At 47.5% G+C, this 19,271-nt stretch overlaps 1 pseudogene; it reads left to right on the top strand.

The window, feature by feature from the left end:
- The first annotated feature begins 5,832 nt into the window (after nucleotides 1-5,832).
- Nucleotides 5,833-5,950, top strand: LOC123388717 (annotated as a pseudogene).
- The last annotated feature ends 13,321 nt before the right edge of the window (nucleotides 5,951-19,271 follow it).

Consider the following 19,271-nt stretch of genomic DNA (forward strand, 5'->3'; position numbering starts at 1 on the left):
CCCCGTCCCAGGCCGTCCGCCCACCCGGCTGCGGCCGGAAGGCAGCAAGGAGTCAGCTTGGCCCCCGGGAGGTAGGGGCTGGGGACCACCGAGTCCTTTAAGGCCTGAGCCGGGAGGTGGGCAGAACCTAGGACAGGGGCTCTGTGGCTCATCACGGGGCCCCACCAGCAATACTTGCCCAGACCTTCCCCAGCTGGGGCAGCACTTCGGCCGTGCAGGCTGGGGTGAGGGTCGGTGAGCTCTTAGCCAGGCCGGGGAGCCAGCCAGCTGGGCAGGAACCATCAGGGCTGCTTTTCCACTGACGAACTGTCTGACCTCGGGCAGCTTCCCACGGAGTCTCCGCGTTCTTTGCAAAACGGGACATGATCTCAGGCTTCCAGGACTGGTGTAAAGCACACTTGACATTCACCCTTCTGTTACTTCGACACGAATTTACTGAGCATCAGCTGGTGGCGGGCCCCAGGATAAGGAGCAGAGCAGACACAGCTGGCCTGGGCTCCTGGGCGTCTGATGGGTTGGGCAGCCTTGTAGCTACGGCAACATCCGACACGAGCAGGACTGGGGAGGGGGGACTAGCCAGTGCTGGCCCACGTGACGCCTGGCCCCTCAAGGGCTTCAGAGACTCCAGCCTTCATTCACAGAAGCCCGTTCAGCCGCTTGGCAGCAACTCCCTCTCTGCCACCAGTGCACACAGCACCCTCACTAAGAAGTCCCAGGGGCCGCCCAGGACCCCTTCTCCACTCCCTGCCCAGCTCAGCTCTTGGGGTGGCCCTTCTGGGCATGGTGCTGAGCAGGCTTGAGCTGGGCACTGGCCGGGGCAGGCTGGCTGCCCTTGCTCTAGCGCTCTCACTCTGGGTTGGGCCCACACTCTTCCCAGGTCCTGCCAACCCTGTCAAGTCCCAGCAGCCATACCCAGCCTGTGGCTCCCCCTGGCAGTTAATGGCCTGTTTCTGTGTTTCCCCACTTTTGGGTGAACGTCTGCCAAGCCCACAGGATCAGGACTTGCCCCCTTCGGAAGGGGACTTGCTGAACTCAGAAACCTTCACCGCACTTCATATCCTGGGGGCTCAGGCAGGTCCTTGCTAACCAGGGATCCCAGCGCAATGGGAAAACATGCCCCTCCAGACTGCCCTCCGAGCGCAGCCTGGGGGGGCAGAGTTCTTACCTGTCTGCCCCCGAGATAACCATGCTGGTGCCCCTCAGTGCCAAGCCCACCACTGTGCCAAGGAACGAAGCTCCCACCCGTCCCAGCGGGCATCCTCAGGAAGGGCGCGGCTCCGGTGGCAGACGGAGCTGGCAGAGCAGGGCGAGGGGCTGGCTCTGAGCTGTCAAGCCTCTGGGGTATCAGAGTCGAGGGCCCAGAGGGGACTGTTTCCCAGAGGAGGGTGGGGTGTGTGGCAGCAGGAGGAACATCACATTCCCTTTCTCTCCTGCGTCACTGGGCCAGGTCTCCCCCCAGCTTGTCGACTGCTCCTGGGTGTGTTCCCGAACCCCCCGCCAAGCCCACCTCCCTGGCTCCCAGCTGGGGAGAAAAGCTCCCACCTCAGATTTCCCAGGTTTTGCCAGGAGGAGCTCCTGGAAGCTGGCTTTGGCGTCCTTTTGACGTGTCCATCCTTCCTTAAGCCTGTCCTTACTCTGGTACGGCAAGTCCTCCAGGCCCAGCCGCACGTGCTCTGCCCTAGTCCTGGGATCAGTCATTTTCCCAAAGCAGCGGCTCCTTTGGGCGAAGGCAGTATTAACACCCGAGCTCCGGGTGCTGTGCACTCGGCTACGGGGGTGTCCCTGCTCTGCAGCCCTCTTGGAGCTAGGAAGCGAGCAGCTCCCATTCCCATCTAGACTCCTTCATCGATACATCATTTTGACTTTGCACTCCTACTGGGGTATCTACTGAGAATAAAAATAACCATTAAGAAATTAATTAAATCTGGGGCACCTGGGTGGCTCAGCCGGTTAATCATCTTCCTTTGGCTCAGGACATGATGCTGGGATCCTGGGATCGAGCCCCCCATCAGGCTCCCTGCACGATGGGCAGCCTGTTTTCCCCTCTCCTTCTGCCTGCTGCTCCCCCTGCTTTGTCTCTCTCTCTAATAGATAGATGAAATCTTAGGGGAAAAAAAGAAATTAACTAAATTTAAGAAATCTTAAATGCGTTCAATTATCTTATTGTTAGCACTGAGAGTGGTGTAGCTACTTTAACATATATGTTTACGTTGCTAATAAGTAATTATGTTAATGTTTTCTGAAGCCAAAGTTTTTTTGCATAGCAGATATAAATCTTAAAATTATGTGCAATCCTGTAATCTTACTTTTGAATCACAAATATCAGTATGAAGTCATAATTTTGGATATCTGTTTAAGTAGGCTCTATGCCCTATGTGGGGCTTGAACTCATGACCCCAAGATCAAGAGTGGCACTCTCTATAGGCTTGCTAGCTAGGCACCCCCATAATCCATTTTTTATTTTGAAAGAAATACATTCTTCTTAGTTCTGTCCACTGCAAGGACCTCGAAGCAGAGACAACCCAATAGAAATGAGCAACACTCAGACTACAGTCTTAAGAGGACACTCACTGCTAAAAGGAACCAGGGTTCTTTGGAGAAAGGTTAACTCTGGGTCTGGGACAGGAAATATGCAAAATAAGCCTGAAATCTCTTATCAGACTCGGTAGCAGGGAATGAAACACTGTGGGGTCTTGTCAGATTGACAGAGGAGCCACCTTTAAGGGACTGCCCCCAGCCAGAGACAGACGGATTTTAGCATCAAAAATGTCCATGGGTTCAAATACATTTTTTAAAAAATCACGAGTCCATAATAATACTTTTAAAACTTGATCACATCAGGCTCCGTAGCTCAGGGGTTAGAGCACTGGTCTCATAAAACTTGATCATATCAGAGTAAGTTGCCTGGGCCCGGCGCTGGCAATGCAGGGTCGGGATGCCAGCCTCTAGTCTCTGCCTTGAGAGGCTGCTGGGGGGTTCCCCCAAACTTGAGGCTCAGGGGGGCAGCGCTCCTGGGGGCCCCTCCCACCCGCTTCTGAAGTCTAATCATCTCAGACTCTTCCTCTAGTTTCCTCAGCTATGGGGATGCCAGTTGCTTCCCCGGCCGCCCTGTGATAGCTCAGTGCTCACTCTTTTGCCTTCTCGACTCTTACAGACCTTGTTTAACGTTTCTTCAGATGATATTCTCACTGTTAAAGTCGCTGGGACAGTTTCCCTCTCCTGACAGGGATCTGGCTGGCACGGGCACCAAATATTTATGCCGAAATTAGTGCAAAAGGAAGAAGAAGAAGAAGAAGAAGAAAGAAGAAGAGAAAAGAAAAGAAAGTAGAAAAAAATCAAGATTTTTCTTGCCACTCCTGTACTTCTATTTCAGGTACTCAAATAGCAGATAATGAAAAGCTTTTCGTTTTAGAGAAATTCCAGCTAAGAATCCAGAACGAATGATCTCATTTGAAAAACCACCATGTGCAATGCCTTGTTCATGAAGGATGTAGGCGAACACTGTCCACAAGCAGCGCTAAAACCATCCCGTGAAGCTCGGTAGGGGACCTTACCCCCATGCACCTTGCCAACAACTCCTGAACCCACGGGTCAGTTTTCACATCATGAAACACAGAACCACCCCCTGATGTGAAGCCGAAGCATCACCTGAAGCATAGCTTCTGCCTGTCCCTAGCAGCCTCTGTGAGAAACCGGCAGCCGCAGCCCACCTTAGACCTCGACTCGAGGGCGCAATGGGCTAGATCCAGAGTGGGCGGTCCGCAGGCGGGCCAGCTCCTTGGCCAAAATTAAAAGGCATAAGAAGAGGTGAGAAGGGGCTGTGGTGGATGAAAGGGACACAGAGACGTTCGCAGGAATCTGTGTAGACCCTGTTCGGACCCTCATGCAAGCAGGATTAGAAAAACATACTTAAGAGCATCAGAGCAATCTGAACACAGGCTATTGGATGAGAAAATCAAGACACAATGATACGGGCATGATGGTTACATTAAGAAAAAAAGTACCCTTATCTGCTAGAGAAACAGGCAGTATGCACGTACATACATTATGCGCAGGCTGTATGCATTCTGGTGGGTATAATCGGGAAGATGGGATGAGATCTGGGGTTTGGTGTAAGTTCCTCCAACACCGAAAAATAAAGAAAGGAGCACCTGGCGGGGGCTCAGTCAGTTAAGCGTCTGCCTTCGGCTCAGGTCACGATCCCAGGGTCCTGGGACCGAGCCCTGTGTCCTGCTCCCTGCTCAGCAAAGAGTCTCCTTCTCCCTCCCCCTTTGCCTCTGCTCCTTCTGCTTGTGCTCTCTCTCTCTGTCAAATAAATAAATAAAATCTTTAAAAAAAAAAAAAGGAGGAGAAAAGAAAACTGTGGGGAGCGGGGACTTACAAGGCAGGGCGCCCAGCGCGATGGTTATCGAAGTTGGCGGATGGGGTCTAGGGAGCTCCCTATGCCCTCTACTCTTGAGGATGTTTGAAAATGCCTATTATAAAACTTTGTTTAAAAAGAGAGAGCAAAAATATGTCATCTTAGCAACAGAAAAATGTACGTATGTTCAGCCAAAACCCTGAACAAGAATGTTCAGAGCAGCACTATTTATAGCCGTCCGAAACCAGGAAGGATCCAAATGTCCATCAACAGCCGAATGGGAAAGTGGTGGATAGTCACAGGAGGGAGTGAAAACCACAGATGACTCCTGGAGGCCCAGCACAGAAGTCACACGTAAAACCGCGCACACTGCTTCCTTTACTACAAAAACAGGCAAAAGTAATTTATGCCAGGGCCCCTGGGTGGCTCAGTGGGTTAAACCTCTGCCTTCGGCTCAGGTCATGATCTCAGGGTCCTGGGATCGAGCCCCGCATCGGGTTCTCTGCTCAGCGGGGAGCCCGCTTCTCCCTTTCTCCCTCTGCCTGCCTCTGCCTACTTGTGATCTCTCTCTCTGTCAAATAAATAAATGAAATATTTTTTTAAAAAAGTAATTTATGCCGTCCAAAATCAATGTGTTTCTGGAGGTAGAGACTGAAGAGGATCAAGGCGGGGCAATGAGCAGAGCCGGGCTGGGAATGTTTTATTCCTTCACCTGGTGCTGGATACAGGAGTGTGCGCTCACGTTGTGAAAATATATTGAGTTGTGTACTTACTACTTGTGCGCTCCATTGTATGAATCGTCTTCAGTAAGAAACTCACAGCGCTGGGCGCCTCAGTGGGACAGCTGGCTGAGCGCCGACTCTTGCTTTTAGCTCGGGCGGTGATCGCAGGGTCGTGAGATCAAGCCTCATGTCGGGCTCCGCACTTGGCACAGAGTCTGCTTAAGATTCTCTCTCTCCAGGGCACCTGGGTGGCTCAGTCAGGTAAAGTGGCTGTGTTGGGCTCAGGTCCCTGGGATCAAGCCCCGCGTCCGGCTCCCTGCTCAGCGGGGAGCCTGCTTCTCCCTCTCCCTCTACCTGCTGCTCTGCCTGCTTGTGCTCGCTCTTTCTCTCTCTGTCAAATAAATACATAAAATCTTTCAAAATTAAAAGGTTTGGGGCGCCTGGGTGGCTCAGTGGGTTAAGGCCTCTGCCTTCGGCTCAGGTCATGATCCCGGGGTCCTGGGATCGAGCCCCACATCGGGCTCTCTGCTCCACGGAGAGCCTGCTTCTTCCTCTCTCTGCCTGCCTCCCTGCCTGCTTGTGATCTCTCTCTCTCTCTCTCTCTGTCAAATAAATAAATAAAATCTTTTTAAAAAATTTAATTAATTAATTAATTAATTAAAAAAGGTTCTCTCTCTCCCTCTCCCTCTGCCCCACCCCCCCAAAATAAACAAATAAATCTTAAAAAAAAAAAAACCCAAAAGTTAAAGTGTTCTCTCCAGCAGCGCATATACTAGAACTGGAACTAAAACTGGAAGGATACAGAGAAGACGAGCGTGGCTCCCACGCAAGGATGACACAGCAAATTGGTGAAGTGTTCCATACTTTTGTAAACAAAAATGATTAAATCAAACATTCACAGTAAAAAACAAAAACAAAACCCCTTAAAGATACATGGGCTCGAGAAAGAGGATGGGTACGGGTACATTATCCCAGATCCAGAAGAAATCAAAGTAATCACTAGAGACTGTTTTCAGAAAACGTAGGACAACCAGCTGGGAAATCCAGAGGAAATTAATAGCTTCCTAGGATAGTGTGAAATACCAAGATTGACCTTGAAACAATTTGAGTTCATGAATAGATTCACGACCAAATAAGAGATTGGAAAGATGATCAAAGATGGTGAAGGCCCCCCCCCCAAAAAAAAGTCAAAGAAATTTTGGCTCCATTTATAAGATTGTAAATTGCTTCACTAACTAAACTTAAAACTTAAATTCCTGTTGCTCACCATGTTATCCTATAAGCTGGTTCTTGTATCCCAGGAAGTTTATCTTCTTCTCTTACGAAATACACACTAAGTTCATGCTAAGAAAGGTCAAGCATTGGGTATGATGATTACACAAGTAACCAAAATGTCTAGCATGAGAACTGAGGCAAGTCTAGAAACTCTTTCACTCGCTTGAGGAACTAGTAAAAAGCTCACTTTCTTCTGTTTTCTTGAAGGGTCTGCCGTTTCCCAGGCCTGTAACTGCTGTCTTCCTCCTAGAGTTGCTTTGAGGAGCTACTCTTAGTTTTCCGAATCTCAACAGTGCAGAGGCGCCCGGGTGGCTGAGTCGGTTAAGCGTCTGCTTTCTGCTCTGCTCGTGATCCCAATGTCCTGGGACTGAGCCCCATGTTGGGCTCCCTGCTCAGTGGGGAGTCTGCTTCTCCCTCTCCCTCTGTTCCTCTCCCCATCTCGTGCTCTCTCTTTCTCACTCTCTCTCTCACCAAAAAAATACATAAAATCTCTAACAAAAATAAACACAATATAAATCTTTGTTGTGGTTATTCTTTGAACTATCAAAAAAGGCACCAGACCCAGATGGTTCTAACTCACCTTTAAACAGCAGATCATTCGGACAGTGTTTACACTTTTCCAGATCAGAGGGAAAGACGGTAAGCACTCCGACACGTTACATGATGTTAATAAAATGGTAACGACCAAATCCGATAAAGATGCTGCAAAAATGAATCTCAGTTGTAAATAATATAGTTGCAGACCCTCTAAATAAAGTACCAAATCAGGGTGCTTGGGTGGCTCAGTCAGTTTCAGCATCTGACTTGTGATCTCAGCTCAGGTCTTGATTTCATGGTCATGAGTTCAAGCCCCTCGTTGGGCTCCATGCTGGGCATGGAGATGACTAAAAATACAGACAAACAAATCAAATCAAATCTGGCAGCATATCAAAAGAATAATACAGGTGGAGAGCCTATTGGCATAATTCATAACACAAAGAAATAAGAAAACCGTGTAATTACACCCATTATATCTGATAAAAATGGATCATCTATTTCAAAGGAAAACAAAAGCTCTAAGGAAACTAGAAGCAATGATGTTGAATGCAAGTGCTAACATTTGGTGACCTTCCAGACGAGAGAGAGGTCAGGTGTGGATGCTGAGGTCCTGGGCCAGCCCTGCGAGACACCCCCAGGAGCAGTGCTTCCCCAACAGAGCCCACTTGGAAGCTTCAAGCCGGTGTTTCTCCTGGCTGTGGCACCTGGGAGACTGGTTCTCTGGCCCTCCTGCCATTCCATGAGCGTATTAGTCAGGCTTCTTCAGGGAAACAGAACCAACAGCATCTACACACAGGTAAGAGGAGTTTTGTTATAGGAACTGGTGTACACAATTATGGAGGCTGAAAAGTCCCCCAGTCTGCCATCTGCGAGTTGGAGACCCAGCAGAGCCCATGGTGTGACTCAGTCGAAGTCTGAAGCCCAAGAACCTTACAGGGGAACCGAGAGTGTAAGTCCCAATCCAGGTCTGAAGGCCTGAGGAGAGCCGATGTCCAAGGCAGGAGAAGACAGATGTCCCAGCTCAGAAGCAAATTCACCCTTCCTCCACCTTCTTCTCTCTTCAGATCCTCAACAGATTGGCTGATGTCCATCAGCATTGGGGAGGGGAACCTCCTTTTTTTAATTAAAAATTTTTTTTAATTTTTAATTTTTAATTTTTAAAATTAATTTCATTGGTAGAATTTAGTGATTCATCAGTTGCATGTCGCTTGTAGCGCACTTTACATCACGTGCCCTCCTTAATGCCCATCCCCCAGTTATCCCTTCCCCCACCGTCTGGTCCTCCAGAAACATTCAGTTTGTTTCCCAGAGGTCAGCATCTCTTACAGTTTGCCTACCTCCAATTTTCATCTTATTTTTCCTTCCCTTTTCATTAATTTTGTTTCTTAAATTCCACAAATGAGTGAAATCATGTGATATCTGTGTTTCTCTGACAGACTTACTTTGCTCAGCATAATACCTTCTAGTTCCACCCACATCGCTGCAAATGGCAAGATTTCATTCTTTTGACGGCTGAGTAATATTCCATTGTATGCATACACCACATCTTCTTTATCCACTCGTCTGCTGATGGACATCTGGGCTCTTTCCATAGTTTGGCTATTGTGGCCATCGCTGCTATAAACACTGGGGTGCATGTGCCCCTTTGGATCACTCCATTTGTGTCTTTGGGGTAAATACCCAGTAGTGCAATTGCTGGGTCATAGGGCAGCTCTATTTTCAACTTTTTGAGGAACCTCCATGCTGTTTCCAGAGTGGCTGCACCAGCTGCATTCCCGCCAACAGTGCAGGAGGCTCCCCTTCTTTCCCATCCTCGCCAGCACCTGTCTTGTTCATTTTAGCCCTTCTGAATGGTGTGGGCTGGTATCTCACTGTGGTTTTGATTTGAGTCTCCCTGATGCCCACTGATGTTGAGCATTTTTTCACGTGTCTAATGGCCATTTGTATGTCTTCTTCGGAGAAGTGTCTGTTCATGTCTTCTGCCCATTTCTTGACCGGATTTTTTGTGTTTTTTGGATGTTAGTTTGGTAAGTTCTTTATAGATTTTGGATCCTAGCCCTTGATCTGACAAGACATTGGCAAATATCTTCGGGCAGCGGGACCTTCTTTACTTAGTCTGCAGATCTAAATGCTAATCTCTTCCAGAAAAAGACTTACCCAGACATAAAACCTCTCTGTGCATCCCTTAGCCCGGTCAAGCTGACACATACAATTAACATCCAAATGTGCCACCTAAAATGGTCTACAAAATTCCTTTTTTCCTTAAAAAAAAAAAAAAAGAAACAAACAAAAAACGAACAAACAAACAAAAAAACAGCAGTTTCTATTCTCTACAGCTAATACCTTCTATTTGTCCTGCTTCCTATTGTTTTTCTCCTTCCTTGTTTTCCTTTTCCATGATTGGCCGTTTAATGCCTTTTCTTTCTCCTGGCTTGGGAGTTATACATGCATTTTCTATTTTTTTTTTTTTTTTTTTGGAGATTACCCTTAACACTTCAACAAGTGCATTCACAAAGTCAAAGCTTACTCAAGGATCTGTCTCCCCTCAAACTATACATAGCCTTTAGAACACCACATTACTACCCCTCTCTGTTCTTAAGGGTCCTGTTCTCCAGGACTCTCACTTTTTAAGTCCCACATCACCACCATTCCTTCTTGCCTTCTAGCTCTCTTCTCTGCACTCACTTTCATTCTTCCTGACGTTTATCTGGAACTTCCTTCCTTCTGTTGGTGATAAACTATTATGTCCTTTTGGTCTACATGTCCTTGCCTGGCATAGGATAGGATGGCCTTCCTCACTCACGGGGCTGGGGTGAGTCCAAGTCCTTCCTCGATGGCCATTTCTCTGAAGTCCCAACACCCTGGAAAGACAGTCGGCCTTGCTCAGGGCCTGTCGTCAGGCTAAGCTGGGTCCCACCCCTTCCTGCAACACCTGTCTCCCCTTCTCAGACCTGAATTACCAAATTCTGCCATCCCAAGAGATTCCCTTGGGGGGAGCCTGGGTGGCTCCATTGGTTAAGCGTCTGCCTTCGGCTTGGGTCATGATCTCAGGATCCTGGGATCGAGCCCTGCGTGGGGCTCTGTGTTCAACATGTAGTTTGCTTGAGATTCTTTCTCCCTGCCCCTCTGCCCCTCCCACTCGTGCTCTCTCTCTTTCTCACATAAATATAATAAATCTTGAAGGAAGAGAGAGAGAGAGAGTGAGTGTTGTCAAAATCCTTTAGGCTGGCATCCCAAGCCCTGTACCTTCTATGTCTCGTGTGTCCGCGTCCAGCATGGACACGCCGCAGTACCTCCCTTTCCTCAGACCGCTGGCCTTTCCCTTCTCTGTGCTTCTGCTCTGGAAGACACTAGGAAAAGTAAAATTGCTTCTAAGCCAGCACATGTTCTGCTTTGGGGATTGGGGAGGAGACAGCTGGGGGTAGGGCGGGAGGTTCCCCAAAAGTGTCTGGAACACAGAGAACCAAGAAAGCAGAGGACCTCTCTGCACAGGCCCTCTCTCACAAAGCTACGCGTGGCCGCAGATGGTTTGATAAGGCAGACCTTGATTACCAAAATGCTTAATTATGGGAGAGGAAAGCACTCGGAGGCTTTGGAGACAAGCCAAGGGCGGGCGGCAAGGGAAGTAAGAGTCTGAAAGCTGCAGCAATATCCAGCAGGGAAACACTTGAAAGAGCAGGCAGAGGAGGCTGCTGGGGAGAACACGCCTGTCGAGTTCTGAGGCCGCGCCCCTCCACCTGTTCCACGTGGTCCCGTGGCCTCCTGAATCCCGTGCCATTTTCTGAAACAGGGTTCCTGGCGGGACAGATACTGCTCTGAGTCCCCCAGCACCCTGATAGGGTACTTGAAAACTCAAAGACGAGGGCAGCTCCCCACCTTTCTCCAAGCATCTCCTCCATTTTGTATGTGCTGGAGGGGAGCGGACGGATAATGCCTTGGCAGGTGACTCCCTGCGGGTGCGGGACTTGCACTGCTGTTGCCCTTGGCGGATCGTAGTTGGGGCAGATGGCTTGGGTGCTGCAGGCCAGGGGTAGGCACTGACTTGCCGATTGAGCATGCTGATTGTGACCTCTGCTGGTAGCTTCTAGAAATGTCGACAGAATATGGAGTCAGCCACCTCGTGTGCACTCCGGGCCCAGGTCGCAGAGTTGGAACCACAGTGCATCCCCACAACGAGGAAAGGGAGCGCTGTTCTCATGCAAGAATTAATGAGAACACAGTGAGAGCTGGGACTATGTCCGTGCGGAACACCCGAACACCCGGGACTGGTAAGGGAAAGGTTGCTGATGCTTGGCCCCTCACTGGGAGCCAGCAAGGGTTGCAGACCAGACACATTTTAGCAGCCGCAGACTCCATCACAGCAATAACTGAAAAAAACTGTGGACTCTGGCAGTGTGTCCACCATGACTTGAACTGTGAGCCGCGGCCGCTGGCCTGACTTGCCAATACATCGCTGATACGGACCCTGGCTCCCACCGAGCCAATGTCCGCCTTCCCTCGCATGTTCTTCAAATACGGGGCAGGGGAGGTGGTTGGACTTTGAGTGAAGGCAAAATCCAGGGTCCTGCAAGGCAGGGCACTTCCCTGGGGGACATCTGGGCAACGACTAAGGGTCAGTTGCTGGCCTGATGCCTCCAGCCACACAGTAAGAAGCCCGATGCCAGTTCAGCTTCTTCGTATATTGAAGGCAGCAGAGGTCATATTTAAAAATTTTACTAAAGCCTTTTAGTAAAGGGGCCGGCAGACAAGAGGCCACGCCTGAGGGGCCTGTGCAACAAGGGGCTTTGGGAGATTGGGAAGCTGTGAGCCGAGTGCGGCCACTAGGCCGTCTCTCCTTCAGATCCCAGGGAATTAGCCTCAGCTTCGGAAAGCCTCTTCCACCCGCACTCAGGGTTTGCATTCATGGTCTTCTTCCTGTTGCCGAGACAAGCGCTCTGCAAACCCCACACATATCCCCTGGGCTCACAACAGATCCATGCTGGCCAGATTTCAGTGGCCACCACCTGCGATTCTCTGCCTTACCTGGCTACCGAAGCCTGCTCTACCCACTCGCACAGGCAGGTGGGAAGCTAACGCCCCCAGGAGCGGCCTCCTCCAACAACGACAGCTGTGCACTGGTGGGAAAATAGCCTCGCTGCCATGGCCCATGGGGGCTATTGCTGAAGGGTTAGCCACTGGCTTCCTTGTGAAGGAAGTTTCTGGTATGGTCAGCTGCACTTTCAGCCTTCTGGAGAAGTCAGCCTGAGTTGAAGTAACGAACACAACAGATGGGAGAGCAAACAGAAGGGATATGTCTTAGGCATGAAGCAGGGAAATCATGCGGCGCCTGGGTGGCTCAGCCAGTTAAGGGTCTGCCCTCAGCGCAGGTCCTGATCCCAGGGTCCTGGGATCGAGCTCTGCAGGGGCGTCTGCTTCTCCCTCCCCCTCCCCCTGCTCATGCTCTCTCTTGCTTGCTCTCTCTCAAATAAATAAGTAAATAAAATCTTCTTAAAAAAACAAACAAACAGGGAAATCGGAAGACCAGACTGAAAATAATCTTCTAAGAGGAAAGACTAAAGAAAAGCAAGGCGATATGGAAAGTAGAAGTAAAGGTGCTAAAATATAAATAACAGGGATTCTAGAGAGGAACATAAACATGGAGGGAGAAAATATTTGAAGAAATAATGGGGATAAATCTCCTGGAGTCTTACAGAATAAAGCCCAAAGAGTGCCTAACGGAGAAAAAGGAGGGTGTGAGGTCGATCTGGTTGTGATGTCTGTCACCCCATTGGTCACCGGGGTTGAATTGGCTGATCTGAATGGCTAGGTACACGTCCCCTTCCTCCCTCACTGCTCCGTGTGCATCCTTCCCAAAGCTGCACGCTTGGTTGAAGAGGACAAGCTTCCCCGATAGAGAAGGACCAGTCTTCAGTCAAGGGTAAATGAGTGGTCCTCAGTAGAACCTCCAGACAAGCTCTCAAGACCCATATGTAGGAAAATATGGGGTAGCCAGGCTTCCAAGAGTCCAGACACGGCCAAACAAGGCGCTGCATGTGGCCGTCTGCCTTTAAAACACACACACACACGCACACACCTACACACATACGTGCACACGTGCACACGTGCACACATGTTCAAGAAGAAAGAAAGAAAGAAAGAAGAGGAATAACTCACATCTACATACACCATCTCGGATTTTAAGACTCTCAGAGATTACAGAGAGAGGAAAGAGCATATGACGTGCAAGGCAACGAGAATAAAGACAACGAAGTAATATTTTCAAAGTATTGAAGGAAAAGAATTTAGAATCTAGAAATTTATAGCCATCCAAATTGTCATTCAAATATGACAGATGGGCCCCATATACCAATGGTAATAAGTTAAATGACCTGAATGTAGCGGTTAAAAGAAGAGTGACTCAGGTTTTAAGGATCCAGATACACGTCCTAGAGACTGGTAAAGCCTGGGGATGTGAATAGATTGAAAGTAACAGGATGGAAGATAACTTCTCAGGCAAAAATAAAAATACTAAGCAGAAGAAATCTAGGGGAGCTATGTTACCATCAGATAAGATAGATGGTAACTATCTTAACACTCCATAAGGGAGGGTTTGAGTCACAAAAACAGCAATTTTAAATATGTTGTACTTAATAACATTAGCTCAAAATATATTAAGCAAAAATCAAGAGGCTATAGGAAGAAATCATTAAATCCACCCCAGGGACCCATAGCTGGCAAATGTCAATCGACGTAGCCACTTTGGAAAACATTTGGTGGCATCACCTAAATTCCGACTGAGAAATTCCATGCCTAAGAACTGTCCCAGGAGGAGCTTTCACACCCGAACAGACACATCTACAAGAATGTTTACAAGAAGGGGGGAGAACCCAAGGGCCATCAGCAGAAGAGCAAGTGGATAAATTGTGATATAGTCCCACAAGGAAATAATGGTGGTCAAACAAATGAACTACAGCAACATATGGCAATTAGGAGAATCACTGTAATGTAATATGAAATGAAATGTCCGCCCCCACATAGGACATTCAGCATGGTATCCTTTTCATATGATAAAATAAAATAAAAAACAAACAAACAACAACACATGTAGATACAAGAAAACCACATGGAAAGAAGACCAGGGCAGAGGGAATTCAAGCTGGTTGCCTTGGGTGCGGGAACCGAGTGGGATGGGCAGGGTTTGGATGAGGGTGGAGGCAAATGGTTGCTTGGGTTGTTGCACAGTCCTAGACTTCGTTTCGTAGTGGGAGGTTTGAAGGTGCTTATATTATTAAAAATAACCAACTAAATATTTAAAAATAATAATTTATGGACCAAAAATGGAATTGTAATGGCAATTAGAAAACACTCAAAACTAAACTATAATTAAAACACCAGGGGAGCCTGGGTGGCTCAGTGGATTAAGCTTCTGCCTTTGGCTCAGGTCATGATCTCAGGGTCCTGGGATTGAACGCTGCATCGGGCTCTCTGCTCAGTGGGGAGCCTGCTTTCCCCCTCTCTCTGCCCCTCTCTGCCTACTTGTGATCTCTCTAATAAATAAATAAAATCTTAAACACACACACACACACACACACCAGATACTTCACACCTATCAGGATAGCTACTACTAAAAAAAAAAAAAAAAAAAAAAAAAAAAGAACCCCATTTTTGTTGGCAAAAATGTGGAGAAATTGGAACCCTTGTGTGCTGTTAGTGAGAATGTAAAATGGTGCCATTGCTATGGAAAACAGTATGGCTGTGTTTCCTTAAAAAATTAAAAATAGATTTATCTTATCATCCAGCAATTTTACTTTTGGGTGCATCTCCAAAAGAATTGAAATTAGGGTCTCAAAGAGATATATTTATATACTCACGTTCATAACAGCATTATTCGCAACAGCTAAAGGGCGGAAGGAGACTCCAAGAGTCCGTCAATAGATGAAATGAATAAGCAAAATGTCGTGTATAGTAAAATGGCACATGGCTCAGCCTTAAAAAGAAAGTGAACTCTACCATGTGCTGCAACGTGGATGAACCCTGAAGACATTATGCTGAGTGAAATAAGCTGGTCACGAAGGGAGATTGTTTGCACATAAATGTGAGTGTAGTTAACACTAAATACACTAAAAAATGGTTATGGTGGGAAATCTTGTTTCCCTCAATTAAAAAAAATCAATTTTAAAAAATAACTAAATATAATACTCAATTAAAAAAAAATAGCAACTAAATACAAATACACATAGAGCTGCATCAAAGAACATTTTGGCCTTAAAGGTAAGACTGTCCCACAAAGGAAAAATAGTACCTTCGGAGAAAAATGATCTAGGGGACCCCTGCGTGGCTCAGTCCGTTAAGCAGCTGCCTTCAGCTTGGGTCATGATTCCAGAGTCCTGGGATCGAGCCCCGTGTTGGGCTCCTTGCTCAGCGGGGAGATTGCTTCTCCCTCTGCCTGCTGCTCCCCATACTTGTGCTTGCTCTCTCTCTGATAAATAAATAAACGAAGAAACAAATGAATAAATAAAATCTTTTAAAAAAGAAAAATGGGGGCGCCTGGGTGGCTCAGTGGGTTAAGCTGCTGCCTTCGGCTCAGGTCATGATCTCAGGGTCCTGGGATCGAGGCCCGCATCGGGCTCTCTGCTCAGCAGGGAGCCTGCTTCCCTCTCTCTCTGCCTGCCTCTCCATCTACTTGTGATTTCTCTCTGTCAAATAAATAAATAAAATCTTTAAAAAAAAAAAAAAAGAAAAAAGAAAAATGATCTAGAAGCCATCTCTTTAACCAGGCGATCAAAATTAGCATCACCGGGCGCCTGGGTGGCTCAGTGGGTTAAGCCGCTGCCTTCGGCTCAGGTCATGATCTCAGGGTCCTGAGATTGAGTCCCACATCGGGTTCTCTGCTCAGCGGGGGGCCTGCTTCCCTTCCTCTCTCTCTGTCTGCCTCTCTGCCTACTTGTGATCTCTCTCTGTCAAATAAATAAATAAAATCTTAAAAAAAAAATTAGCATCACCAATAACTAGCCATTCTCCTTTCTGTGCTTTTTGATACGCAAAGAAGCACATAATCTGTTCTGGGCTATTTTTGCCAAAATTGTTTGACCCAAATCTAAGTATGCAAAAACAATCACACAAATCCAAATGAGGGACATTTTCATAAGATAACTCACCTGCTCTTGTTAAAAAAGCCCATTTAATAGGGAAAAAAAAACCCATTAAGGTTTCTGTTCTAAATTAAAAGGGTTAAAGAGATGTGACTACTCCATGTGCAAACCACGTGTGTTGTGCACAGTAAGAGACACAAGGTGGCATATGTTACAGAGCGGTGGCCCCACCAAAAGGCACACAGCTCTGGGCGCCTGGGTGGCTCAGTGCATTAAGCCTCTGTTTTCAGCTCAGGGTCCTGGGATCGAACCCCACATCGGGCTCTCTGCTCAGCGGGGAGCCTGCCTCCCCCCCCCCTCTGCCTGCCTCTCTGCCTACTTGTGATCTCTCTCTCTCCCAAATAAATAAATAAATAATCTTAAAAAAAAAAAAAGGCACACAGTTCTTTCAGCTTTTCTTCAGGCTGGCGTGGGGGAGGAGGTAAAGCCAGAGTGTCCAGCCTCAAGGGTGTATTTAGAATAAGAGCCACAGAATGAACCCAAGCGAGCGTGAGGGCAGGGGAACTACGTAAAAATCCACAACACAGAAACAAGCAAACAGTGAGGACGAATGACAACAAAACGCTGGTGTTCTGAAGACCGACGGAGAAGTGTCTACGAAGACTGACAGGACTCAAAAGAGAAAGTGTAATCATATCAGATGTAAAAAGAAGACATAATGTGGATACAGTCAAGATGACAAAAAGGCAATTCTGCAAATTACTCCGTGCAATAAACTTCAAAACACAGATAAAATGAGGAAATAGGAAAATACTTTTCCTTGTTAGTATCAAGAACAGAAACCTGAACAACATACTATCAACAAAAATCCAGAGTTAAAACGTCTTTACACCCAGGGTGCCTGGGTGGCTTGGTCGCTTGAGCAGCTGACTCTTGATTTCAGCTCAGATCCTGATCTCAGGGTCAGGAGATGGAGCCCCACGTCGGCTCTGAGTGTGGAGCCTGCTTAGGATTCTCTCTCTCTCTGTCCCTCCCTTGCTAGTGTGCACTCTCTCTAAAGAAAGTATATTTTTAAAAAACCTTCCCACCCACCCTAAAGATGCCAGGCACAGTTGGTTTTACAGCAAGTTTTACCAAAAATTTTAGAAATGCAAAATTCCAACCTGGTACAAACGCTTGTAATGAAAATAGAGACAGGACACTCTAACTCGCTTTTTAAGATCGGCATAACCTTGATATAAGAAGGGCAGCACGGGAAAGAAAAAAACTTAAACCATCTCACCTATGAGACTGAATGCCAAATTGCTCCCAAATACCCAGCAATCTTTTGAAAAATAGATCATGCCTCTTTTATTCCAGGAATGCAAGGGTGTTTTATGGTGAGAAACCGTCAAGGTCTCCTACCACATTTACAGTTTCAAGGAGAAAAAACACGTGGCTAGCTCAGACTGCCGTGTGTGCTCCTTGGCCCATATATATGCGTGGTTGGATGATGAGGGAGGAAGCAGGTGGGGAGGCTCTGATCAAAGGACCTACTGTAAGGTTGGTGATTCACGTGCAGAACCTGAAGGGTCACAAGTCCCAAACCTAACTGCAGGAGTTGTCAGTACTGTTAGGCGACCAATCATCCAGACTGGCCATGACATGGGGGAAAGGGCTCTTAGAACACTCAGTGCTGGGGCACCTAAGTGGCTTGGTCATTAAGTGTCCGCCTTCAGCTCAGATCACGATCCCAGGGTTCTGGTATCGAGCCCCACATGGGGCTCCCCGCTTGGCAGGAAGCCTGCCTCTCCCTGTCCCACTTACCCTGCTTATGTTCCCTCTCTCATTCCCCCTGCTTGTGTTACCTCTCTCGCTGTGTCTCTGTCAAATAAATAAATCAAATCTTTAAAAAAATTTTTTTTCTAGGGACGCCTGGGTGGCTCAGTTGGTTAAGCAGCTGCCTTTGGCTCAGGTCATGATCCCAGCGTCCTGGGATCGAGTCCCACATCGGGCTCCTTGTTCAGCAGGGAGCCTGCTTCTCCCTCTGCCTCTGCCTGCCATTCTGTCTGCCTGTGCTCACTCTCTCCCCCTCTCTCTCTGATAAATAAAATCTTTTAAAAAAAATTTTTTTTTCTAAAAAAAACAAGAACGCTCAGCTCACCCTGGGACATCTGTTCACTCATGATTGGAATTTGCCACTAAGCTGGGAGGAGAGAAGTGGGATTCAGCTTCAGAGAATGATTCAGAGAATGACCAACAGGAGGACGCTGGGGAACACAAGTACTCTACCTCCTCCAGGATTCTTAGCTACAACCCACAGGAGCTAAATGGCTGGTAAGAGATGGAGAAGTAGAGATGAAAAGGTTTTGGGAGGGTTAATAGAGGCTCTTAGGTAAATCACACAATCACTGAGGGCTAGAGAAAACCAAAACCCTAAGGCCAGGGCTACAGATGTAAGGCCAAAAAAACCACAGCTCCACATAACCAAGCAGGTAACAGCCAAAGAAGTACTTAGAGGAAAATTTGTAGCCATAAATGTGTAAGAAAACAAGACTGAAATGAAGCATGCGGCTCAATAAGGTAGAAATGAGCAAACAAACCCAGAGAAACAGAAGGAACAGCTAGTAACATAAGTGGACATCTTGCAGAGAAAATACACAAAATGGAGGACAAATGTTAGCTGGTTTAATCTGCTCTCCCCTGTTATCCCCTTATTCTGGTAAGAGAACTGCTCTATTCCCCAGGAAGCACGTGCTGTACATATGCATCAGGCTTGGCTCATCTGCCACTCACCCCATCCTCCCTATTCTGCCCACAGTGCTTGCTCAGGAGAGGGCCAGTGACCCAAGATGACCCAATGGTCTTCCGTGACATACACAGATACTAACAAAGGAACTTTTTGCCTATAAGGACTGAGGGTAACCTGAAGCTTCCTGCAGCAGATGATGGCAGGGAGCCCGAGATTGGCCCACCTAGCAAAGTGAAGATCATCCAAGAAACAGAGAGGGAGCCTGGGTGAAAGCATGGTGGTTCTAGATCAGCTCTGCCCACAGCTGTTCTCTTAAGACTTTTGGTCAATGAGCCCTCGTTTGCTTCTGCTAGTTTAGAGTTAGATTTTGTCACTTACAGCTAATAAATTCCCCAATAATACAAATACGGTGTATACCCTTTTGCCTGAAGACGCTTAAATGCAGATGAAATCTATCTACAGAAAAATATAAAGTGCCAAAATGGGCTCAAGGATAGAGAACCCGAACAGACAAAAGGCCACGGAATTAAAAGGCAGGCAAGTCTCTACTCCTTAAAAAGGAACCAAACACAGAT

Source organism: Mustela putorius, unplaced genomic scaffold (assembly GCF_011764305.1).
Source record: "Mustela putorius furo isolate JIRA1106 unplaced genomic scaffold, ASM1176430v1.1 tig00000127_pilon_pilon_pilon, whole genome shotgun sequence".
Lineage (NCBI taxonomy): Eukaryota > Metazoa > Chordata > Mammalia > Carnivora > Mustelidae > Mustela > Mustela putorius.